Raw genomic sequence first — 26,821 nt, 5'->3', positions numbered from 1 at the left:
TAAGTCCTCTGTGGCTTGGATCATCCTGGTAAACATTCTCTGAACTAGAATGAACGGATACATTTCTTTATTCCAGGGTTAACAGACGTTGTCGCGTTCTGCATGTGATTAGATTAAGCTTTCGGCTCAACACACTTGAGTCTAACATAGTAGTTGTGATACAAAACAAGTAAATTGGCATAATTGGAAACCTTCGAGGAGAAAGTGAGGTCTGCAGATGCTGGAGATCAAAGTTGAAACTTTATTGCTGGAACAGCACAGCAGGTCAGGCAGCATCCAGGGAACAGGAGATTCGACGTTTCGGGCACAGGCCCTTCTTCAGGAATGAAGAAGGGCCTGTGCCCGAAACGTCGAATCTCCTGTTCCCTGGATGCTGCCTGACCTGCTGTGCTGTTCCAGCAATAAAGTTTCAACCATAATTGGAAACCTATCTAGATATTATAGAAAATAATTCAATTTGATCTACTACTCCAATACAGCAGCAGGTACTGACGCAAAGCCAAATTCAGAAAAACCGAATTGTTTGAAAGGAATACCGGAAGAATGAATTTTTCAGTGGAAAAAGACTTCGAGGTTGTTATATTTGCTGAGAGTGAGAGCGGGAGAGAGAAAGGTGCATGCACAACGCCAACTTTAATAGTCGAACGACGGAAAGTAAAAATCAAAACTATGTATCTACGTTAGCCTGAACCTAGTCACTCATACTTCATTCAAGATCTTCAACCTCAACGTCAAACAACCAAAAAAAATCCATAAACGAATTTTGAACACACCGCTACCATGTTCTAATCTACACCTACATGGATCGTTCATGCATACAAACAATTTTAGGCCCCCATCCCTGCTTCGTACAGCGAAGGCAATTCGAGATTAACATTCCAATTTACTCTCGATGCTGGACGCTTTCATTTGAGCCAACTTGATCAGTGTCCTAATAGAGACAATAATTTGGTATAAATTTCATTTCACTTGTGGAAAATTCTAAACGTAAATTGGAGAGAAAAGTCCTTTGTTCAAACAGAGGAGTTTAGAAATATAGGACCACGCTGTTCAGCCATTGCATGAGATAATGACATTATACACGTCAGAAATGTAATAACTATTCGTAGACTGATTCAACACAAGATGAATATTGTCACACAGTGATAAATCTGTCTGGAATAAATTGTTAAGTTACAAAGGCAAGTTGTTACTTAACGACTCAAGCAGGTACCCATGCGTTGTTGAGATTATATAAACAAACCTGCTCTGACTCTTGCTTGATAAACTGGATGTCTTAACGCCACAGGACAATTGATTTCACTGTAGAAGATTTTACGGAATTAATAACAGGTAATCTATGTCTTTCGACTCTATTGTAAACACGAAATCTTGAAAAGATGGAGAACGTTTGATCGGAAGACAAACTGCAGACTTGCAATAATTTGGCTGAAAGGACCTTAAACAATAATCATCAACCTTGAATACCTTGGAAAATAATGACAAGTTTGGCAATCATCAACGTATCCCTTCAGAGGCTGAAGGACAAAACAGTTATAATAACGTAAAAGTGAGCAGTAAACTTTCGAAGAATAATCCTGTAGAATGACCGAACACTGGAACTATCCGAAACAACACCACTGTCGGTTGAAGTCCTGGTCAGATTATGTCCATTAATATGGTGAAAGCTAAATTGTTTCCCTAAATTTATAAATGCTTACCCGAGGGACTTAACATTTCGTTCCTTACTTGGTCGTACCGTGTACATCCATCTTCCCTTAAGAAAGTACTCTGATCTATTATGTTTCAATACAAACTTCATAAACTGTCACTTGCTTTCATTAATAGCTATATCAATATCTAGATCAGTTGTGCCCGTTCACTATGTTTACTCCTGTGTTAAGTGTATGAAGTCTTTTAAACTGCCCATGGGGTTGTGTAACTTTCTGTCATCGGTAAATTTAGATATGAACCTGTCTACTTCATTGTACATGCCGTTATTAACCGATTGGCGCAAAGGAGCCTAGGTTGCAGATCTGTGCCAGACATTATTAGTCACCGCCTGCTAACTTGAGGCCTGCTCATGAGCCTGAAACAATTATTTATCGATGTCTATTGGAAATGTATCTTTAGTTCTGTGAGTTTCTACCTTAGTTAAAAATCTCTGTATGTTAATTTATTGAATCTGTACTGAAAGTGGTTTTAAGCAACATCCATAAACATTCCACACATCAATTTTCCACCTGGTTCCAAGGACTCTTCCTGCAAGAAATCGATGAAATTCAGCACTTCCGCTATCTCCGTCCCTGATCTATCACGTGCAACGAGTGGGAATGCTTACGAGGATTCTTGCAAAATGGTGGATGGCCAACGGGTTTGGAGGTATGAGCTGTGATTAGGTCAGTGTTTCAACTCCTGTCATTGTCTTATTTACCTCCCTGTGAAAGGGCAGGTGCCAAGGTGTACATTTGGATATAAAATTGGAGATGCATTAAAACAATCAGTTTGAGTTTTGGTAACTTTCTGCAGTGTTGATTTATGAAGGCTATTTCTCTGAAATTTTTGATATAATTTTGGTCAGAAATGGACAACTCATTACAATTCATTTTACAAATAGTAGATTTCATTTGCATAATGAGCAAGCCTTATCGTTGTTTTCATCGTGTTCTCCAATATATCATCAAAGTAGCAGAGACAGCTAATTTTTAAGTCGTTATCTGCTTTGTCTTATGGTCGAGACTGCCTTTGCAGTTGAAACAAGTGGCATGATTCTCTTCACATTTGGACACGGTGGGATGATAATCTGAAATACCGAATTGTTGAATTGGATAATGTGCTTGGATAACATTTCATGTTGAAAGACTGGAAGTACCATATAACTATGTTGTTGTAGTGGAGTGGTTAAACTCAGAGACATCACTTGCGGATATTTTCGATCCAAACGTGTTGAGAGAAAAACGTTGAAGTAACTAATCACAGTTGTTAATTGGCCCGTCACTTTTATTTCTGTCTCTGTTGTACGTTCGAACGTCTATTTCACGTAGCAAACACCATCGAGTCAGTTATCATGGATATAGCATTCAATATTTGTCTTCAGCTCCAGCTACTTAATCTCTCCGCACAGTCAACGTCAGAATTATTTTCTCCTCATGTTTAAATCCAGCTTGCCTAATTTTCTAAAATGTCCTGGTCCTGGACCAGCATTATGAATTTCGACGAAATGCACATTTAACAAGTAAGAACAGCTGTTAGCGGTGTAGGCCGTTGAGCCTGCTCTCCCATTCCCTACGATTTAGGTCAGAATAGCATACATCATATTCACGTCCTTGTCTTTCACCATGATCAAACAATCCCCTCCTGATTAACAATTTACAAAGCAGTGTCCAATATACGAAATGAGACAGACCCCACAGCTGTCTATAGCAAGGTGTTGCAAAGAGGCACAACACGCAGTAACTCTGTTTTCTTGCCCTGATTTCCAAAGTTGTAACTTTGAATATTCGTACGTTTTCTGCGATAAAACAGTGCTACGTTTTCTTTGCAAAGAGGCTTCTTCAAATCTACAGATTGCATTCGATCGTGTTAGTTTTATGATGGCTATTTATCAGATGTATGGAATATTAAATCGTAAAGACAAAGTATAATGTAATCCTGAGGAGGCTTTTCAGCTATTGAGTCTGTACTGCGAACAATGCGATAAGGCATAACCTAATCCACATTTACGACTTTTCAAGACTTATGTATGTGTGTGTGTGTGTGCACGCACACACACACACTTGCAAATGTTATATATACATATATATGTGTGTGTGTGTGTAGACACACACACACGTATACACAGTTCTTCCAATCCAATCGAATGTATTTTAAAATTAGATATATACATATATATTTTGATTATTCGACTAAATGCGGGAGGATTGTCAATTGCTTTCTATAAATTTTGCACACTCCTGTCAAGATCTAATGCAATCGAATAAGATATTCCCTCAACATTCTCTGCTCCAAATAAATAGCCAAACTTCTTTTCAGTGCTGAACATGCTCTAACTTCGGCAACGTCATGGTGAGTGTCCTTGGCAACCCATGAAGTGCAATCACTTCTGTCCTGAAGGCCTTAAGATATAGGGACAGGAACTATATTGTTTGGTCCATCGAGTGTTCTCCACCATTAAATCCACGCTGAAAGATATTTCAACCCCATTTTCTGGCTACTGCCTAGAACCGTTGATCCATTTGGCAATCATGAAATCTGTTTTTGCTTTAATTGTTCTTAATGAGCTGGACTCCACAGACTTCTGTGGCTTTGAACTCGATTGATTCACCAGTTTATGGCGACAGATGTTTCTTCTTGTCACTGTTCAAAAGGGTATTCCTTTATTCTTAGCCTGTGCTCACGTGTCCTTATTTCTGTGTCAATGGGAACATCTTCCCAATGTCAACTCTGACCACATCGTTCAGTATTCTGTAAGTTTCAATCAGATTCCCCCTCATCCTTCTAAGACCATCAACATCAATAGCAGAGTTCTCAAATGTTCCTCATATATTAAGCCTTTAACTCCTGAGATCATTCTTGTGAAGCTCGTCTGGATCAGATCGGGAGCAAATCCATCTATCCTGAGTGTAGGGCTCAAGGTTATTCACAATATCTAAATGTGGATCGTCCATTTCCTTGGAGAAAGTGAGGACTGCAGATGCTTGATGTCAGAGCTGAAAAATGTGTTGCTGGAAAAGCGCAGCAGGTCAGGCAGCATGAAAGGAGCAGGATAATCGACGTTTCGAACATAAGCCCTTCTTCAGGAATGAGGAGGGTGTGCCAAGCAGGCTAAGATAAAAGGTAGGGAGGAGGGACTTGGGGGAGGGGTGTTGGGAATGGGATAGGTGGAAGGAGGTTAAGGTGAGAGTGATAGGCCGGAGAGGGCGTGGGGGCGGAGAGGTCGGGAAGAAGATTGCAAGTCAAGACGGCGGTGCTGAGTCCGAGGGTTGGGACTGAGATAAGGTGGGGAGAGGGGAAATGAGAAAGCTTGAGAAATCTGCATTGCCTTGTAAAGTCTGAGCAACATATCTTTTTTTCCATCGTTTCGAGATAAATGGCAACATGGTATTTGCCCTCCTAACGATCGACTCCAACTTCAAGTTCAATTTAAGAGCAACTTGGACAAGGTTCCAATCCCATTTGCACGCTAGATTTCTGAATTCTTTTCCCCATTTAGAAAATAGTATATGTCTCTATTCTTCCTACCAAAGTGCATAACATCACATTTCGAAACATTGCATTTCATCTGTGAATGACTTGCATACTCTCCTAATCTATCTATATCTTTCTGCAGTCTTTCTGCAAATCAACACAATCTTTCCCTCCACCTCCCTTTGCTTCAGCTGCTAACATGGCTAGAGTACTCTGAGATTCTTCATCTAGATCATGAGTGGATGAAGCGAAAAATTTTGGATCCAAAACTGTTTCTTCTTTAACACCACTAATCACCACTTCCATCCTGAGAAGGACACTTTTTATCCCCCTTCTGCCTTCTGCAGATAGCCAATCTTTTATCCATACCAGTTCGTTGTTCCTTTCACCATGGGCCTTGATCCATCTCCGCAGCCTCTCGCACCACCCCTTATCAAGGGCCTCCTGGAAGTCGAGACTGATAACGGCCGTTGACTATCTAACAGTTTTGTCAGGCATGACTTCCACTTAATTAAACGATGATAACTTTGTCTCATTGTACCACATACTTCCTAATATTCGGATATCTAATCTTTCTAAATAGAATGCAGACTTCTACCACCAATTTAGGTTAGGATAATTGGCATGTAAATTTCCATTCCCCCTCCACCTTGTTTCCTACTTAAACCTGGGGATACTTTCGCGATTCTAGTTTTCTGCGACGCTGCCACACTCTAGTGATACCTGGAAAATCACGATTAAAACATTCTTTTTCTCGTCATATATTGCTTCAGAGCTCGAACCTATAGCAGATTGGGATGATGTGAATTGTTTATTAGTGTGGTGATCAGGACTGCGCACTTCTCTGACGAAACAAATGCAGTCTTCTTCAAAGATATCAACCCTCCTGTTGTAAGCTATCTCTCTCGCTGTTCAAGGCAAGAACGCTATTTCGTGTAGATGGACGCTTTATAGCCGCATCATTACGAGAATGGCAAACTCAAATTGGCTCTATAATACTTTCTATGTTGAGGATAATTCCTATGCATGCAATGTGTTCAAATCAGCCCGACGATGGGAAACCAATGTCATATGACTGAGCTCTACCCGCTAAAACATTACTTCCCAAACGAATGCCTCAGGAAAAAGGAACAACCACGATGTTTCAAAAGCACACCAGCTGTCAACACCCAACCAGCCAGAAACACAGCAGAACAGAAGTGCCGCAGGATGCTCGGAGAAATAATGAATAATGACAACAACCCACTCTAAAACTATGAAGAAGAACGGTCTGGGCAAGAAAATGTTCGTGACAGAACACCAGCGTTTCATCACAGGCTAACTGGTGATTTAACTTAGCATGGTGCTGAAACGTCTGAGAATAGATCTACCAGGTCAGCCAACAAAATAACAGCCGGACTCTGTATATACCCCTGGTAAAAACAATGACTGCAGATGCTGGAAACCACATTCTGGATTAATGGTGCTGGAAAAGCACAGCAGTTCAGGCAGCATCCGAGGAGCTGGAAAATCGACGTTTCGGGCAAAAGCCCTTCATCAGGAATGCAGGCAGAGTGTCTGAAGCCTGGAGAGATAAGTGAGAGGAGCGTGGGGGTGGGGAGAAAGTAGCATAGAGTACCAAGGGTGAGTGGGGAGGGGATGAAGGTGATAGGTCGGGGGGGAGGGGGGAGTGGATAGGTGGAAAAGAAGATAGGCAGGTAGGGCAAGTCAGGACAAGTCATGGGGACAGTGCTGAGCTGGAAGTTTGGAACAAGGGTGAGGTGGGGGAAGGGGAAGTGAGGAAACTGTTGAAGTCCACATTCATGCCCTGGGGTTCGAGTTTGTTTCAGGACATGGTTGAAGAGCTTCAGGGCAGAGGAAATGACCTGGCAGTTGCAGTGGGAGAGGGAGTCCCTGAGATTCTTGTAGAGAGAAAACATCTCCAAGGCAGGCATCCTTGCAAGAGTATTCGCAGTAGGGTTAAAATCAACTAGGTAAAAACAATGACTGCAGATGCTGGAGACCAGATTCTGGATTAGTAGTGCTGGGAAAGCACAGCAGTTCAGGCAGAATCCGAGGAGCAGGAAAATCGACGTTTCGGACAAAAGCCCTTCATCAGGAATACAGGCAGAGATCCTGAAGGTGGAGAGACAAGTGAGAGAAGGGTGGGGGTGCGGTGACAGTGAAAAGATTGAAATGGAACCAGCAGACAATGCTGGGATCCCCTGTGTCCGTTCCCTCATTAACAAACATATGATCTTGGACAGTGTTGAGGGTTTCGACCGAGCGGAGGCAAGTTAGAGTGGTGCGTTCACTGGCACTGAGCCTTACTGTGCGTTTCAGGAAGAAGGGATGAAGTAGGGTAGGACAGCGATCGTGACTGGAAATTCTGTGGTCCTGAAGGAAACTCCCAATGATATGTTGCCTCCTCGGTGCTCGGGTCAGGAATGTCTCAGATCAAGTCTACAGGAATCTCAAAGGGTAGGGTGAGCCGGCAGAAGTCGTGGTACAATGATGTACGTAGAAAGAAAGCATGAGGATCTGAAGTGAAAATTGTGGCAGTCAGGTTGTAAGGTAGGAGTTAGAACGAGCAGAGAAGCGATCCCAGGATTGCTACCGGTACCAAGAGCTACTGACACAAGGAACAGAGAGTGGGTGCAGCTGAACACGTGGCTACAGAGATGATGTAGGAGGGACAACTTTTGATATGTTTCGATATCATTGGGATATATAGGGGGAAGGTGGGATCTGTAAAAGGAAGACACCTTTCAACTCAACTGGAACGGTAAAAATATCCTTGGTGGGGGATTTGCCAGAGGCCTTGGCAAGGGGTCAAATGCTTTGGCAGGGGCATGGGAGCCGGAGCAATCACGCAGATGATGAGTTAGCTGGTGAACAGGCAGATACAGAGTGCAGCGAGTCCGACAGAAAAGACAGATAGTTGAGACGTTAAAGTTGCAGTCAGTGTGATAGTTTGATGTGTGCAAAAAAACTGCCAGAAATAAGGGTGAAGAACTTCGAGTACGGATCAGTAGTGAGAACTCCAAAGTTGTGGCCATTCCAGAGATTTGGATATCACAAGGGCAGGATGGTTGTTGGATGTGCCGGGGTTTAGCTATTTCAAAATTAATAGCGAGAAAGATGGAAGAGGTGAGAGAGTGGCTTTGCTAAATAAGTATAACATCACAGTTACATGAAGGGAGTTCATCGAGGAGGGTTTGTCGACTGAGTCAGTATGTTTGGAAGGCAGACACGGGAAATGAGCAGTCATGAGATTCGGGGTTTTTTATACAACAGCACGCCCATCCCCGCCCGCTCTCAATAACAACAGAGACTCGGAAGAGCAGATTGGGAGGCAGAGCTTGAAAAGGTGCTGAAATGTAAATATTGTTGTCGTGGGTGACGTCAACTTCCCTCATAATTATTACTACCTCCTTCGTGCAACTATTTTGAATTCAAATGACTTTGTTCAGTGCATCAGGAAAGATACTTGACTCCTAATGTAGTTATGCCATCGGGAGGGATGTCTTATTTGAATTGGTGCTCGGAAACGAGCAGGTCAGGGGTTAGATCTCTGATAGAGTCGTATTTCAGCGATAATGAACAAACTCTCTGATGTTTACTATAGTCATGGAGACAGATTGGTGCAGACGATGAGAGACTTACTATTAATTTGGGGAGGGGGGATTACAATGCTATGAGATAGAAACTGTCAAGCACAAATTGAGAACAGACATTTTAATAGAAAGGCAAGACCGAAATAGAGGTTGTTTATGGACTGCTGGCTACGAGTGTTGGATAGGTTGGTCAAGTGAGTTAAGGAAGAAATGGTAGGGTTAAGGAACCATGAATGACAAGAGATCTGTAACATCCAGTCAAGAGGAAAAAGGAAGTTTACTTAAGAATTTGGAAGCAACGACCAGGGAGGTCTCGAGAGGGTTACAAGATATCCAGGAAGGAACTGAAGAATGGACTGAGGAAAGCAAGATGGAGACATGAAAAATAAACCTTGGATGGTAAGATTAAGGAATACTGCAAGGAGTTCGAGATTTGTCAGAAAAAGAGAAGTATGTTCTGAGTGAGAATCGTGTCTATCAGTGACAGTGCACAACAAAGATTAACGAAAAATGAACAAAGAAAATTGCAGCACAGTAATAAGTCATTTGGCCCTCCATGCTTGTGGCGATCCAAATTATTGATAAATTAATACTTATCTAAGTATGTTGCCTATTCTGCAAGACGATGTGTCCCTTCGCGCCCTGCCCATTCATATATCTGTCTTGTTACGTCTTAAATGACGACATCTTGGCCGCCTCTACCATCTCTGCTGCTAAAACATTCCAGACACCCACCGTTCTCTGCTGAAAAAAACTTTCCCGGCATATTTCCCTCAAATACTTTCCCCTCGCCTTGAACTCTTGACCTATAGTAATTAATTCCCCAAGTCTTGGAAAGAAAGCTTCTTACTTTCCACCCCGTCTATACCACTCATACTTATGGCCACTCAAACCAATTCTCCTCCACCTCCGCCTTCCTAATGCAAACAATTCTAATCTACTCAATCTCTTTCATGGCTAGCGCCCTCCATATCAGGCAACATCCTGGTGAACCTCCTCTGCACACTTGCCAAAGCATTGACATCCTTACTGTCATGTCGCATCTAGAACTGTGAACTGTATTCCAAGTTGGGCCAATTTGGAATACGCAGTATTTCAAAGTCCTCGAGAACTGTAGCATGACTGGTCATATCGTGTACGCAATACCCCGTCTGATGAAGGAAAGCTCGCTGTCTGCCTCCTTGAATATTCTTAAACCTGCGTAGCCACCTTTAGGGTACAATGCACCTAAACAACCAAATTTCTATGTGTTCATCAATTTTATCCAGGAATTTCCCATTTACTCTATTGTTAGCGCTAAAATTTGGTCTTCTAAAATGCATCACCTCCTATTTGGTCGGATTGAACTCCATTTGCCTGTTCTCTGCCCAACTCTCCAATATATCTATGATCTGCTGCATTCTCTGGCTGTCCACTTCACGATCTGCTCATCTACCAATCTTACTGTCATCTACACAATTGCTAATCAGACCACCTACGCCTTCCTCTAGATAATCTATGCATATCACAAACAACAGTGGTCCCAGAACAGATCCCTGTCGAATACCACTGGTCACCATCTTCCATTTTGACAAACTCCGTTCCACAACTACTCTGTGGCATAGCCAGTTCTCTATTCATCTAGCTAGTACACACTGAACCCGACGCAAGGTGACTTTCTCCACGAGGTAAAAACAATGACTGCAGATGCTGGAAACCAGATTCTGGATCAGTGGTGCTGGAAGAGCACAGCAATTCAGGCAGCATCCGAGGACAGGCAAAATCGACGTTTCGGGCAAAAGCCCTTCCTGATGAAGGGCTTTTGCCCGAAACGTCGATTTTGCCTGACTTTCTCCACGAGCCTACCATGGGAAACATTTTCAATCACCTTCCTAATATCCATGTATATGACAACTACAGCACGTCCCTCGCCAATCAACCTTTTCACTTCCTCAAACAATCCAATAAAGTTATTAAGAAGTAAACTTCCCTGCACAAAACATGCTGCCTAACAGTGATAAGCCTACTTTCTTGGCAAACGCATATAGATTCTACCCCGAGTTCCTTCTTCACTAGCTTCGCTTTCATTCACATTAGATTCTCGTCTTTATAATTAACTGAATAAATTATTATTCATTTTTCCATTATTGAAGAAGGATGCAACATTAACAAAACTTCTGTCCGCCGGAAACTCACCCGTCTTCTAGGATTCTGCAAAGGCATTAGTTGAAGGCCCAAGTATTTCCTCTCTGGTTTCCCTCGGCATCCCATGCTGACTTGGAGATTTTTGAAAATAGACAACACTTCCTCCCTACTTATATCATCTTGAATATGAGTAATCAACCTTCAATTCCGAACTCAACAGCTGTCATGTCCCTCTCGTTTGTGAAGAGCGACGCAAAGTATTTATTAAGTGTCGCACTTTTTTCCCTCACTCCACACTTATCTTCCCTTCTTTGTCGTTGAGAGGTCAACCCCATTCTCTATTACTTTCCATTATTCTCTATTACTCTCTTCGTTCCAATATACGAATAAAAAACTTCATGTTTTCCCTTAATTCTGTTTACTAAAGAAATGTCATAACTCATTACTGATCCTTCAACTGATCTTTTCTGATTGGTCCTATTTTCCCAAAACTCTTCCAAATCTGCATGTGTCGCCTTAACCATATGAATGCTTCCTTTTTCCTGTTAGATGGTCTCACAATTTCAACTGTTATTCATCGTTTGCTAATATCGCCTTTTGTATCCCTAATTTTCGCTGGGGCATGTCTGTCCCACGCTCTAATCAACATCTCTTTAAAAGCCACCCACATATGAAATGCGGATTTAACTTAAAGGACTGCTTCAAATCCAAATGCTTAAGCTCCTGCTGAATCATTTGGATATTTGGCCTTCCCCCAATTTAGCATTCTTCATTTCCGACCATTGCTGTCTGTTTCGATGAGAATTCTGACACTTCGGGAATTGTGATTACTATTGCCAAAGTATTCTGGTACTGAATCTTCAACGGCCTGCCGGGTTCATTCCACAAAATCGGATGCATAATGTCCCCTTCACGAGTATGACGTCGTATATACGGCGCTATCAAACCCTCCTGGATGTTCCTTACAAATTCTGCTTCCTTGAGATCTCGACCACTATATGAATCCCAGTCAATGTTGGGAAAAGTATGAAAGTCCCATCACCATCACTCTATTGCCTCTACATCTTTCCATTATCTGTCAATATATGTGTTCCCACATCTCATGCTCGCTGTTACGAGGCCTATCTAACCCTAACATTCTGTCCTCACCATTCCTATTTCGGGGCTCTACCCATATTCCCTCACTGCTCTAGTCATCCACAATGCTGTCCTTCAGCACATCTGTGATATCCTCTCGAACCAGTAATGCAACTCGCCAAACCCTTTTTCCCACCTCTGTCTCTCCAGGGATGGAAATCTGTGCCTTTAGTCGCAGGAGATAGCGAAAATCTCAATCCATACTTTCCTTCTGTATTCACTGGTGAGGTGCTCTTGTCGTTTGTGAGGAGAGTGGAAAATAGACCGATCAGCTACGACAGGTTCAGACCTTGAGAATCGAGAGTGCAGTGCTGGAAAAGCACAGCAGGTCAGTCAGTATCAGAGGAGCAGGAGAATCGACACTTAGGGTACGATCCCTTCATCATGAATGATGCTTGTGCACTGAGGGGAGATGCGAGATAAATGGATGGGGCAGCAGTGGTAGGATCGTAGCTAAGAATTCAATAGATGAGTGAAGGTGGGGGAGAATGTGATGGATAGGCGAGGATCGTGCAGTGGATAGATGGGAAGGACAAGGACAGGCCGCGTGGGTGTGACCCAGTTGTATGCTTGAGACTGGGATAAGTTGGGGGAGGGGAAATGAGCAAACTGGTCCATTAATTCCTTGTGGTTGCAGGGTCCCAAGGTTGAAGATGATGTGTTCTCCTGGCGCTGAGAGTGAAGGGTTAGGCGTTGGACGTGCTTCCAGGCCTGCATGTCCAGGGTCAAGTGGGAGGGAGAGTTGAAGTGTTCACCCTGGAGGCCAGGGCACAAATGCGGCACGTGCCACTATGGCTGACCGCTCTGTCGTGCTGTGTTTAAATTCTATGCTTTTTGAGTAGGGGTTTTGAGTCCAAACACTACAACACTCGTAGATGTAATATGTTACTTCACTTTCTTGACTCTAATATCCAGCATTTACAGTCTTCATTTTTGCTACACTGATGTCCAGCATCGGCAGTCTCCCTTTCTCGACTCTGATCTCCACCAATTTGCAATCATGACTTTCTCCTACACAATTCTTTTACGTTTACTTTTGCACCGGAAAGGGGTTAGTAGATACCGCAGGACAAGAGTTACAGCGAGAGGAAAGTTAATTATGGATGTGACTTAGGATGCACAGACTGGATAAGGCAACTTCTAAGGATGGGCATAATTGAAATATGTGGGTTGTTCATGGAACAGCTTCTGCGTGCCCTTGAGAATTATGTATATGTTAGGCAGAGAGGAGGTGATCGACTGATGGAGACTTGTTTTATGAAATAAGTTGAATCTCTTGTCAAAAGGATGAATGGAGCTTACGTAAAGAGGAGATGTGAAGGCTCAGTGAGTGCAGTTGAGAATTACATGTTCGCCAACAAAGACGTGAAGAGAGAGCTAGGAAGAGCCAGAAGGGTCCATGGAAAGTCTTTGATAAGTAGGAGCAAAGAAAAAAACCTAAAATATGTCAGAACTAAGAGAATGACAAGAGAAAATTTAGGGTTAGTCAAGGACAGTAGTGGGAAGTTGTGCGTGGAGTCTGCGGAAGTCGAAAAGACACTGACTGAATGTGCATCGTCAGTTTTGCCACTGGAAAAATCTTATGTTGTGAAGGAGAATATTGAGATTAAGGCTATTATACAAGACGGGATTGAGCTTGACAAGGAGATGATGTCAGCAATTGTGGAACGTGTAAGGATAGATAAATCCGCTGAGCTGGATGGATTTTAACCTGCTACTCTATGGGCAGCTTGGTGGACATTACGGTAAGTTTGCTGTTGCTTTTTATTCCGTCGTTGTCTAGAGGAGTAATACCAGAAGACTGGAGAAGGAAATGCTGTCACCTTGTTCAATAAGGTTAAATGAGACAACCCAGTTAACTATTGACCAGCGACCCTTCAGTTGTGGCTGAAGTGTTGAAAAGGATTGTAAGAAACAAGACTTATAATAATCTCTGAACGGGTAATTGGATTGGGGACAGTCAACAAAGTTTTGTGAAAGTTAGGTCGTTTCTCACAAATCTACTTCCGTTCTTTCAGAAGGTGATTAAAGCGGTTGTTGTGATGCATTTGGATTTTCGTAAACACTTCGATAAGGCTCCCATGGAACTCGATTGCAGACAGTACGGTGGCGTGGGACTGAGTGAAATGTAGCGGTTTGGATCAGTGATTGGTTGAAAGAAGACAGAGGGTGGTGGTTGATGGGAAATGTTCATCGTGGAGATCCGTTACTGGTGGCGTACCACAAGGCTCTGTTTTGCTGCCACTGACGTTTGTCATTCTTATAAAAGATCTGGATGAGGGCATGAAAGGATGGACGAGTAAATTTACGGATGACATTAAGGTCCGTTGAGTTGTGGATAGTGCTGAAGTATATAATAGAGTTACAGAGACACATAGATAAACTGTAGATTTGGTCAAAGAATGCAGATGCAGTTTAATGCGGAAAATTGCGAGGTGATCCACTTCAGAAGGAGTTACAGGAATACCGGGACCTCTGTTCATAGTAAGTTTCAGGGTAGTATGGTTGAGCAGAGAGGTTTAGGTGTCCATGTACGTAGATACCTGAAAGTTGCCACGCTGCGTGATAGGTTTGTTACGAAGGCATAAGATTTGTAACTTTAATTGGTCGATAGATTGAGTTTTGAACCATAAGGTCATGTTGCAGCTATATAAAGCTCTGATGCTGTCGCACGTAAATGATGCGTCCAGTTCTGCTCACTGCATTATAGGATGGACGTGGAAACATTGAAAAGTGTGCCGAGGAGATTTACCAGGTAAAGTCTTATGAGCAAAGTCGAAGGGATTAGAGGCTGTTTTCGTTACAGAGAAGAGGTTTAAGGGTGACTTAATAGAGACATACCAGATGATCAGAAAATTAGATCGGGTAGACAGTAGACAGCCTTTTTTCCTCGGTGGGTGATGTCTAGCACGAAGGGACAAAGCTTAAAAATGAGAGAGACAGAGGCATGACAGATGTCAGAGGTATTTTCTTTACGTAGAGATTTAACTGAATGCAACACTCTCCCTGCAACAGCAAGAGAATCATTAAATTTACGAGCATTTAAATGATGATTGGATATACACAGGATGACAAGAAAATTGTGTCGGTTCGATGAGCTTCACATTTGTATCTCAGGTCGGCGGAACATCGAGTGCCGAAGGGCGTTATGACGTTCTATGTTTTGTCTTCTATGATTCATTTGTGAACGGCCACTTTTGTTCCCAAAGCCACAGCAGTTTGCTTCACTGAGTTTGATGCGAATCCCTCTGAAAATTTCCATTTCCTTTACTTATCCAATGTGAGTAAACATTATAAATGTACCTGGACTCACTCCTTCCTCTAGTAGGTCAGTCCACGTCCATGTGTTTGTGAAATAAAATTGCCTCTGTTTTTCATTAAAAACCTTCCTCCTCTGAACTTAAAATTACTCCTTGGACGTTTTAGGTCATCCACACGTAGGAAAATGTTCTTGTTAGTCACCTGGACTTTGCCAAGAATCCTATCACAATTCTCCACGGGTGGTCTCACTCGCACTTTGCATTCTAATTATACAATCAGTTTCGTATAAGAATCAATATTCGTTTCGCCTTACTGATTGCTTGCTTCACACGTGTTAGTTTTCATTGTTTCATGCGCGAGTGACCCGACATCCCGATGTGTTGCAAATTCCTGCAGTATTTCCACAATTAAATCATCATGATTTGGCTCCTTTTATTTTTCCACCATGGTCAACATTTTTTCAAAGTACAGTCCCTTTGTCAACTTTGTGCAATTTACATAACCAATCGAAATCACTGTGCAAACTTTATTACCTTGCAACTTAGGTTTACAACTAATTTTTGCAGTCTGAAAATTTGACTACGGTTCGTTTAACTAATTCTTCCAATTGATTAATACATATTGCAAATAGTTTAGATTACAGAACCGTGTGGAATTCCACTGACTAAACGTTGGCAATCCGAAAAAGAATACCTCTTGTTCAGTTCCGGTTTCCCGCATGTCAAAGAATTGTCCAGCCAGACTGAGATACTTCCTTCAACATTCCCAGACTTGATCTTAAGACTTCACCATGTCGGAACATGCTTTTAACTTGCACCCGTAATACTGCACGTCATTGCTTTCCAAGATTTGTTCAATTGCTTCTTCAGAGTTTCTGTTGACTCACCATCGTACATTATTTCAGGTCCAAGATTTCTCTGTGCGAAACACTTACAACGTGAAATTCCGCCTTATTCAAATGTTCTCGTATCAATATTTATTTACATCTTTGCCCCATGAATTTTCTTCCTAAATCTGTCACAAGATGCATTGTGTGGAGCGTAGCAACTTGACAGGTGACGTTATTAAGGCTTATAAAATAATGATATGCATAGATAATGTGATTATCAACAGTTTCTATATTCACTCAGGTGGGGCATTTCGAAAATGTTCCGATTTTTTTAATGGAGAGGAGAAAGAATTAAAACTGAAACAAAGCCTTTTTTGCAGAGAATAGTTAGTATGTGGATTGAACTTTCAGATGAAGTGATGGATATGGTAGAGTTACAATGTTTAAAGTATTTTAGATAAGGACACCAATAAGAAACGTGTGGAGGGGTGAGGGCCAACCACAGTCAGTGGCATCTAACTTAGATTGGAATTATGGTTGGGCATGGAAGGGCTGGATCAAACGCTCTGTATCTGTGCTGTATGATTCGATGATTCGATAATCATTTCAGGTTTCGAAACAATCTCTACATTTTTTGCACTCCTCTCACAGTTCTGAATATTTCAATTCGATCTCTCCTGTGACCCTTCTATTTTTCAAGGAGACAACTTGAGATTTCCCCATCTATTGCAGAAGTTCGAATTGTATAAACCTTGCTTCATTTTCTGAAAGCGCTTCTTAACCATGTCCAATACTTAGTAATACTTAATTCTGGATACCAGAAAGTGATACAGTAATGAAGTATTGAGGATATTTTGATGTAGGTACAGAATGATATGGATTGCATTGGCACGTGTGATTCTGATCAAATAACTGGGGAAAGTAGGAAGTAATGTTTCTCTTCAATGCTCATGTCCTGAAATTCCTGCCAAGTTGATCTGATAATCAAGATAACCTGGCCATGGAGTGCTCAGTTATAATTCTTTCTTCAAATGCAAAACAATCTATGGAAGGCAATCTCATCTGCATCACTTGTTGAAAGTGATCCTGATTATTTCGCTTTAATGAGCAACTGCATGAGAGAAACTGAGGAGCAGGTGATTGAATTCAAGTTGCTTCATTTGATTGATCCAAGATTTCACATTTTCGAATTAGGATTCCATGATTCTCCTGTAGAACTGTCTATTCTTCAAAGTCACGAACTGTTTATGCAATTTTAGAGATGCTTGTGTGGGACTGGATTGTACAAAGTTCAAGATCACATGACATCAGGTTTTTTGTTCAACATGTCTTTTTGGAAGTACAAAGGAAGCGCTGCTCCTTCGTCATGTAGCTATTGCAGTCGGATTATTGGATACAGAATTTTTAGCAAAATATCAATAATATCATACACTGATGCAATACATTGAACTAACCTGGATTGCTCTTCAGTCTTTCATATTTTAGAATGGACTGCAGGTTTCAATTAATCCATATATGAATCCCAGAACCTCTTTCAAGCCATATGCCAGAGAATACTTAAAGTTTCATAAAAGGAAGACCACACCTTATTTCAGAAAATATATTAAAGGTGTGTGGTCAGAGTGTGCATATATTCCAATCCTGAGCCTGACTAGTTCTATTTCGAACGTAGGATTTTATAAAATGCCTCATGGCTTATAAAAAATGAACCTGACTGCATGCGGATTTTATGCATTTTCAACAAAGTTGAATGGTTTCTGCAAATGCAATTCATCCCATCGACTAACATGTGTGTGTCTGTGGGTTTGTTGTGTGTGTGTGTGTGTTTGTGTGTGTGTGTGTGTGTGTATGTGTGTGTGTGTGTGTGTGTGTGTGTGTGTGTGTATGAGGGAGAGAAAAAGTGAGAAAATGTGTGTGGTAGCGTTTGTATGCATGCCAGATAGCGTCTTTGCGTGACAGTGATGGAGTATAAGACTGCAAGATTTTGTGTGTGTGTGTGTATCTGCCTGTGTGTGTATATATATATGTGTCTAAGAGAGAACGTACATATGAGGGAGGGTCTGCGTGAGTGTGTGAGTATGTACCAGTTTGTGGGTGAGTCTGTTTTTGTTTGTGCGTGGATTATACTATGTATGAAGCCTAATTAACTTGGCAGAATAATCTCGGTTTCTTTACTTCAGAGCATAGAAATTTGAGTGAGGGACCTAATCCATTTATGGATCTATAAAGGCCATGAATCAGATAAATAAAATAAAAGCGGGTTCCCGTAGCTGAAGGATGAAGGCAAGGTGTTGCATTGGAAACGGGCCTTTCATACAAACAAATGCATCCACCAACACCTCCCGCTGTCGATACCTGTAACCCTGCATTTTGCATGGCTGAGTCATCCAATTTACACATCCCTGAAACCATGGGTAGTTCAGCATGGCCATTCCAGCTAAATTCAGGGAGATTAAACTATTGCAACAGGGAGATGGACACTTCAATTGTAGTTCCATTTTACAGAAGGTTGAGAGTAGTGAGGTCAAAGACAGGTTTGCAGGATGTTGCGTAAATGTGTTGCAGGATGTTGTGTTAATTCCAGCAGCATCCAGAATAAGGTGCATGAACATGGGTTGGGACCTGGCATTTCGAATTTGTGACCAATTTATAGACATGGCTCGAGGAGGGACAGGATTCGCTGTTGCAGAATCCAGGAATTAAATGTTCCCACAATAACAGAGACGATGATAAACGATACATTTTGCCATGTTAATCAAGTGTAGTATTGTAGCAGCTGAGAAAATGGTTGAAAACTCGCCCACTGAGGTAGACTGGGCTCAGTTTAGAATCAGGAAAGATCAGGTCACCTGTTGTGAGGTTTCTACTGACCTCTGAATTGTTCCAGGGATGGAGAGGAGAGGATACCAAAGATGATTTTCAAAGGAATGCTTGTAACAGAGTAGTTGTTGTGGGCTCTTTACCTTTACCAATATTGAGTGGGAATAATATAGTTCAAGTTGTTTTACATGGGTCAGTTTTTATTGAATGTGTGGTGGAGAGTTCTCTGACACAGCATGAGTTTTAGGCATCTAAGAAGGAAATCAGTTAAATGGAATTTAAAAGAAGCAAACAACGCAATGCATTTATAAAGGCATTGAAAATCGACCAAGCATTTGACGCTTTTCGGCACTTATTTTGAAGCAGTTAAAAAAATCAGTTTTTGAAGCAATTAAAACTCTTGTGAAGAGCAGACAATTAAGGCTTTAAGATTTGCAGTTGAACTGGAATATGATAAGGAGCTGTATCATAAATACATTTGGTGTTCCAGCACCAATTTTGGGGAATATAAATTGGTGAAAAGAGAAATCCTCAGGTGTTAAAGGAAAAGCCTATCTCATTGAAGACAAGCTGAAAATTGGGTAAAAGAAAACTATGAGGCCCAATGGGTGGTAAGATATCTCGAGTGTTTTCACTGTAATAACGTAGCCACATGAAATTGAAGCATTGAATGTTTTGAAGAAAACCAGGTGAGAGTCCGACAGGTTTTTGCGAAAACATTACCTTTCGGTGTTGTGTGGTTTCTAACTTTGTCCGACACAGCCCAACACCGGTTCTTCCGCATCATAGAAAAATACACTGGGAAGACAAATGCTGGAAAACAGGATTAATTGCAGAGTTTTATTGAATTCGCAAAGAACAGTACATTGAAAGTTAAAAAGCTGCTGGAGAATATGCGAACTTATCAGGAAACTGGTGAGAAGAAAGTGACAGATCTCTTTCCAGATTTTACTTCCATAAGCAATGCTTACTCACGGGCATCAAATAAATACGTATTTTTTGAAAACTGCTATTACAATCAATCTTTGAAAGTGTGAGATAAGGAGACATGGGATTCGGAGGATATTTTGCTAAAATAATGTTGAACTTGATGGAATTCATGGCGAGAAGAGCAGTATTCATGGCATGGAATGGCGTTCAAAGATATGCGTTTTTAAGTAAAAATGCGTCAGCTACATTTCAAACATGACCAGTAATGTCATTTCAGGATTACGCAGATGTGTGGTGTGGTGTGCATCAACGATCTGGCAATTTTCAGTCACACGTGTAATAATTAACTGGAGCATCAATCAGAATTGGTACATTGATTTTGGGAGGTGTGTCTGGTTATAAAGATGCTGAGGAATGAGTCGGAACAAGTCCAGGTTACCTCCCTGGACGATATAGTTGGACATGGATATATGACACCACGGGATGTGAGAAGAAACATAACTGGAGAGTTTCCAGGATCATTGATGAAGCGGAAAATACCACGATTTCTGGGAACGACTGATTTAATATCCGAAGTTTGGACTGAAGATTAGCTGTCTGGTTGTTCTACCGACCGAAGAAGTTTGAAGAAGTGAGGAATGTGATAATGCATTCAAAGCTGTGAAAGCTACAGTTAACATTGACCCAGTGTTAGCCACACTTAATTGCGCAAAGCCATTCAAATTTGCTATTCACATGCGTGATATTGGTGTCATGGCGATACCTCGAATGAGGATGATGAGAAGCTAGACCTACTGGATATTTTTTGAGGAAAAATAAATCATCATTAAGAGAAATATTCTACAATTGAGAGGGACATCTTGAATTTTGTGCAGATGTTTCAACCTTTCAAAATTTACTTCGCCAATATTGTGTGGGAGACAATTACTGATTTATGACTGATTCTATCCCTTAACGTTTTGGTGAAATAAAAGGTAAACATACAATGATATAAACTTGGAGCTTACAATTGTAAACATACAATTTGAAAATTATACAAACGGCAGGTTGAGAGAACAAAATTGCCAACGCATTGTCGTAATGTTGATGAACATAGACGTTGATATTCAGGGGTGTCAGATACAATGGATTGACATGGACTGTAGTAGGTAAAACTCGCATGCCTACCGTCAATATAATGTGCATGTATTGTCAGGTTCTAAAAATGGTAGACCGATTTTGCTTAGAAAGTGAAGCAATCTTTGTTTTCAACGAAGGAAGCATGGATGTACTATGGCTTTAAGCGCTGTATGTTTCCTAATAAAGCGTAGTTGATTCAGTCAATTAATTCAGCAACCTGTGAGTGTTTGGTTCTTTATCCTTTTCAAAACTGGAACAACTAAAGTAAGCGAATGCATTAGACCATACTTCACGATCTTCAGGATTTTTAGGTTAGCTTCCAGTCGCAGCACTGGGCACTTGACGCTGGAAGTGGAAGTTCTGTTTCGACCAGCTAAAAGCTGGGGTTCTCATAATGTTGCGAGAGATATATTTGATGCGATCTGTTTTACTGACTGTGCCATTGCAGAGGAATGTTACTATACTGGAGCAGATATTTAACAGCTGTTTAGTATTTTGTAAAATATTTCAGTAGATAATCCAATCCATTTTGTTTCCTCTGGTTTTGTCTTTGCGTTAAAGGTAAGACATGAATAGCGCGTATTTTCCTTCATGCTTGATTGTTTTGCACAATCAAATTTCATGTCAACGCAACGCCTGATACTTGACTTCAAGATTAGAAAACTAACTGTCTAAGGTATTCATTTGACATATTTTGAGTGGGGCTGTTCTCGTCGATTACATTGTAATTACATTGTTTATTCCAGTACCTCCTGTAAAGTGTGCAAAGATATCGATGTCATTTTCGGTTTAATGTCATTTACAGTTTTTATTATTTAGTTTGGTAATGTGCACTGATGCTCTGAAACGAGAGTCAGGCGACATCTCTTGTAGTGTCAGTTAAATTCCATCAAATCAAAATAACTTCATCCATAAAGGTCCGTCTTCCCTCAGCATCACCGATCAGTCAGCACGAAGAACCTCTTTCAATGTTGGATGGTGTGCTTGGGCAGGACAAAATGACCAGGGAATACATCATGACGGGTCGGACCATGGCTCGCATGAAAGAGCCGACAGACTCTGATATGCATGCATATAATTTTCTTAATGTATCAGGTAAGAAGACAGATGGAGGTCTATCCTTTAATAGAGAGTTTAAGAACCGAGAGGCAATTCCGCAAATGTAGAAAATGTTAGTTGGGCCATAATTTGAATATTATGTGCAGTCCCAGAATCTATGTTGCAGGATGTATGTGAGTGCACTGGAGACGACGTAAAGGATATTTTGAAAAATTATACCCGGGATGGATAGTTCCAGTTGTTAAGTGAAAATGGAAACACTGTTTATGGTTCACGCCAGAACAGGCAACAATGAAAAGGGACACTATTGTGGTGAAGAAAATTTGGAGATGTAAAGATAGCGTGGAGATGACGAAATATTTCTGCCAAAGGATTAATGACAGAGGTGCATAAATTTAACGAAAGCTGTTGCGAGTTTATAGAAGATTTGAGGAAATACAATTTCATTTGAAGGGTGGTGGGCAACTAATTTAATGCTTGTATGGCTGCTGGGGGCAAAAAACCTTGCAACATTGAAGAAGTATTTAGAGCGTTATTTGCAGTGCCAAGGGCTGAGAATTGCATTCGAGTCGTGTCGTATTTGCATTCCATCAGTGCAGACCTAATTGTCCATTTTATCTTACAGTGTTGAAGGTCTTTGGCCTCTATAATCCAGATAAAGAAGGATATTAGTTCACGATGCAGATTCTGAAGAAGCTGACAGCTCTAAGTGATTTGAAGGTTATTCCCTGCTTCATTTTTCTCAATCTCCCCCACCCTGCGGTCAGGATGAGAAGCATTCAAAGTGCTGCTTCCGTGTTTTGTGGATCTGTGACTCGCTGATACTTTTCGGAAGGAACTTCTTAGGTACCTGAGCTCATATGTCCACCAATTGTGAATATATTAAGCATTAAAGGACTCAAAAAATAACGGTGTCGAGGTAAGTCAAGAACATTAAGGATCCGGCATAGTTGAAAGAAATGTGATGTTAAAGGGATGAGTTATATCAAAGATAGAAGGTGGGTTGCATTGTCGGCGGAGGTTACAAAGAGGAGGAAAGTTGGAGAAACTTAGGAGACGATTACATTGAATGGGAACATTGTAATGTCCATGTAAGGTTTCATATGGAATGAGGATGGGCACTTTTTTCGATGATGAGAAAAAGGAAGGTTGGTTGATTGCAATGTATGACACAGTGAGACTCAGGGTTGCAGAGCCGTAAAAGATGACAGTCAGCAAACTGAGTGTAGCGACTGGAGCATGCAACAAAGAAACAGCGAGTGTTTTCGGAACACAATGAGCTTTCAGAAATGTAGAGAGATACAGAGAAATCCATCGTGGTTTTACAGAAATGGAGGCGAAAGTGAGCTGGAAGAGATGAGATTGATTGGAAAGGGTACAGATTCTGAAAGAGTAAGACAGATAGTGAAGGATATTGAGAGTCGATGAGACTACAGAATGTGTGGGCCACCACAAGGTCTGGAGATGATAACCAAGCCTGGAGAATCTCCAGATCGTGGCAATAGTTTCTCTGGTGTTAGAGTCTGTGTGTGTCTTTTGATGTTGCAATGTCCCTGAAATCCATTTTTTGCAGGGATTTCTCATTGTTACTGCGACATATATTGTTAAGAGATGGACACGACTAAGAAACTGAAAGATTTGCATTACTTGAAGATTTTAAATGAAACAGGAAACTGTCGGGGATATTGGAGGGGAGGTTGTCAGTGCTGGAGGACGTAAATGTGGATTCCATTTTCGAAATGTCAGCTATACAGAGATGGAGAGTTAAGCAAGATCTGAAATGTCGGATGATGGCTGGCAATATTTCACTTTTTTAAAATATTGCAAGACTTTGAGCGTTGCAAAGATTTGGTGTAGTAACAAAGGCTTTCAAGTCGACGATATCAGAGCACAGGGAGGAGAAAGTGTGAAACAGACTGAAAGTAAATTCTTCAGACCCCTGAGGCTGTTGCAAGCTGAGTGCAAAGGAAGGGCAACACACACGCAAAACCTCGACGGCGTTGCTGTGTGTTGAGGATAGACATATTGTTCACCCTCAAGTGTATAAGTTTAGGATGTAGAAATTTCGTCACTCATACCTTTCCACCATTCAACTTTCTACGGTATTGCTGCACTACGAAGCACGTCGTAATTATGAACCACGTTTCCACTAATTTGAATTGTGCTGTTCAGTGAGAAATTGAATTTTCGTTCTATATGGATACTTCACTGCAATCTTGAGCTGTTCTCTGAACTTAGCCTGGGTCACTCCATAAATTACTGTATTTGTGCAGCAACTTAAATTTCTAAGCATCAATCCAATTTCCCCAAAGACATACGATGAACTGTTGTAATTCAAGGGATCAGTTCCTGTAATTCTGTAGCATATGAAATATATAACACGGTTTAGCCATAGAAGTATAAAACTTCCCGATATAGTAAACAGTAAAATTGCTGATTTCTTTTGGCTTTCCATTTCTATGTCTCTTCCCTTGCTGTGACCCTTCAAACACTTGCGCACTCGACTAGACATTAAAATGTATCGGACTGTCAGAGCGTTAAGCAGGAGAATTAAAGTGAATGGGAGCAATGGCGTTAAAACTGTATCGAGCCAGTCAAATCCCAACCATGCAGGATCAGAGTAATAGCTTGGTTTCGTGTGACAATACCATGGTACGTTGTCAATGATAATTCCAGGTTCATATGCAAAGTAGAATGGAACGTTTTTGGAACAAAGCAGAAGGCTGGTTGCAGCTAAAACCAAGCCTGCAGTTTTGCTGGTGCAATATTTTGTTTTCAGATTCTGGCAACAAATGAGGACAAATCGATCAAACGTAAAAGTCACAGTATACCAGACGGAACAATCGGCAGCTGCACGAGCCAAGAAATAGGTCACACTGCACACTGGAGTGATGTCGAGAAAACATAATGGGAAATAATAATACCCGAATTGCCTCAGCACGACTTCTGCAATGATGACCATTAGATCAGTTGCTGCCATGGCTCCAAGTAGCGAGTGGTACAGGCTGAGAGGCCGCACCTTCCCCGGGATAGGATCGCAATTGCCACCAGGTTTACTGCAAAAAAAAAAAGATTGGAATTGAAATGGTCTGTTTCCAAACTGTATGGATTCAATTCATACATTGCATGGAGATGTTGCCGAAAGAGGCAGCGAAAAAATGTGAGGGGATTTCTACTGATATGCGAGAAGAATGCAGGCCTGAATTCATATTCTTAAATTGTAAAACCGAATATTGAGTACTCAAGGCTGTAATATAGATAGATGCAAGATGAGGGAGGAGGTTGACAGGCAAGCACTGCCACTTATGTGGGAAAGATCCACTTTGGGGCGCTAGATTGGTCTGAGGGTGTGAAGTCATGCTAGGTTAGGAGAAGGAGCACACACTCTCCTTAGATTAGTTCTGAGTCAGTGTTACTGAATCAGAAATCTTAACTGTGATTTGTCTGTACAGATTCTGCAAGACTTGCCGTGCTTTTCTGACGTTTTCTGTTTTGTGTGGTTTTGTTGCATCTCCTTCATGTTGATTTCCCATGTCCACAACATTATGTCTGCTTTTCAATGGCTTTTTTCTTTTGGCAGACAGTGGGCTATTTTCAAATGTTTACATATTTTTGCTCGTGGTCTCTTGGCTAATGGCAAGAAAATGGGATTAGAGGAGTGAGAAAGTTGTTGCTGGGTGGCACTGATATGATGGGACAAATGGCCTTTTTATATGCGCTAGGTCTCCGTGACTGTACGTCTGATCCTCGGCTCACGAATAAAACATTTTATTCCCGCTCCTCTTATCAGTAATGCTTCTCTTTCTCTCTTTTTTTCACTTTTCTATTTAATTCTTTCAATTTCCCAAACCTGCACCAAGTAATCAGCATAAATCCAATTTCCACGTTGATTTATTTGCTTAAACATGATTAACCTTAATACAGATGCAGCCAGACCTGTTCAGTGTGTCAATGAGATTATTTTATGTTGGCGTTACTGGTGTCCTTTTGTTTTGACATCAAATTTCCATTGGGCATCGCTCCTCTTTGTGTTCTAGGTTATTGCACATTGATTTATGAAGGGATAAGCTTCGCTGAGCAGAAATCTGAACAGAGAGTAGACCATTCTGCAAAATGATCCATCATTCATAACATGGAACAGAATTAACCATTTGGTAAGATTATAAATACCCGAAATCGGAAAGTGTTGACATTTTTTACGAATTACTCGACGGCCTGATCTGCAAATACATGTCTAACTATCGATCACCCAATGGAATGAATACTCAGAAGCCAATCAAGTCTTCTGAATTACAGAAATTACCATTTGAACTTAAAATTTTGAATAATAATTCATAACTGGAGGAACATGTCTAATACCGTGGTAAAAGAGTGAAATCTGCATGGAGATCCCTCACACGTAAGTCATGAACATCACCAAAATCTCAAAAGACCTTACACCATTGCATTCAAAGATCACAAGTGGTTGCTTCAGCCTAATAGTACCAAACTTCAGTCAAGGGGAGAACTTGAGAATAAGGACCAACTTGGCAAGTTTCATGGAACTGAACATTCGCTGTTGGCATGAATGTGTACTGTAAACCAATTGTACAACTAACTGGGAGAAAAGAACCCTCAGATCTATAACATTGGAAAAGTTTACAATCACTTACTTGGAACACCAATGATAGCTAATATGGTATAGTATATTTTTCTTATGTTGTCCATTGATTGATGCACTTTCTGAGTGAAGTCGCCTGCACCCTCGTGACAATCTCTCTGTATTGACTGACGGAAAAAT

Source organism: Chiloscyllium plagiosum, unplaced genomic scaffold (assembly GCF_037043375.1).
Source record: "Chiloscyllium plagiosum isolate Xiang-an unplaced genomic scaffold, Cpla_swu_hap1 HiC_scaffold_50, whole genome shotgun sequence".
NCBI lineage: Eukaryota > Metazoa > Chordata > Chondrichthyes > Orectolobiformes > Hemiscylliidae > Chiloscyllium > Chiloscyllium plagiosum.
This window is presented reverse-complemented; position numbering follows the sequence as displayed.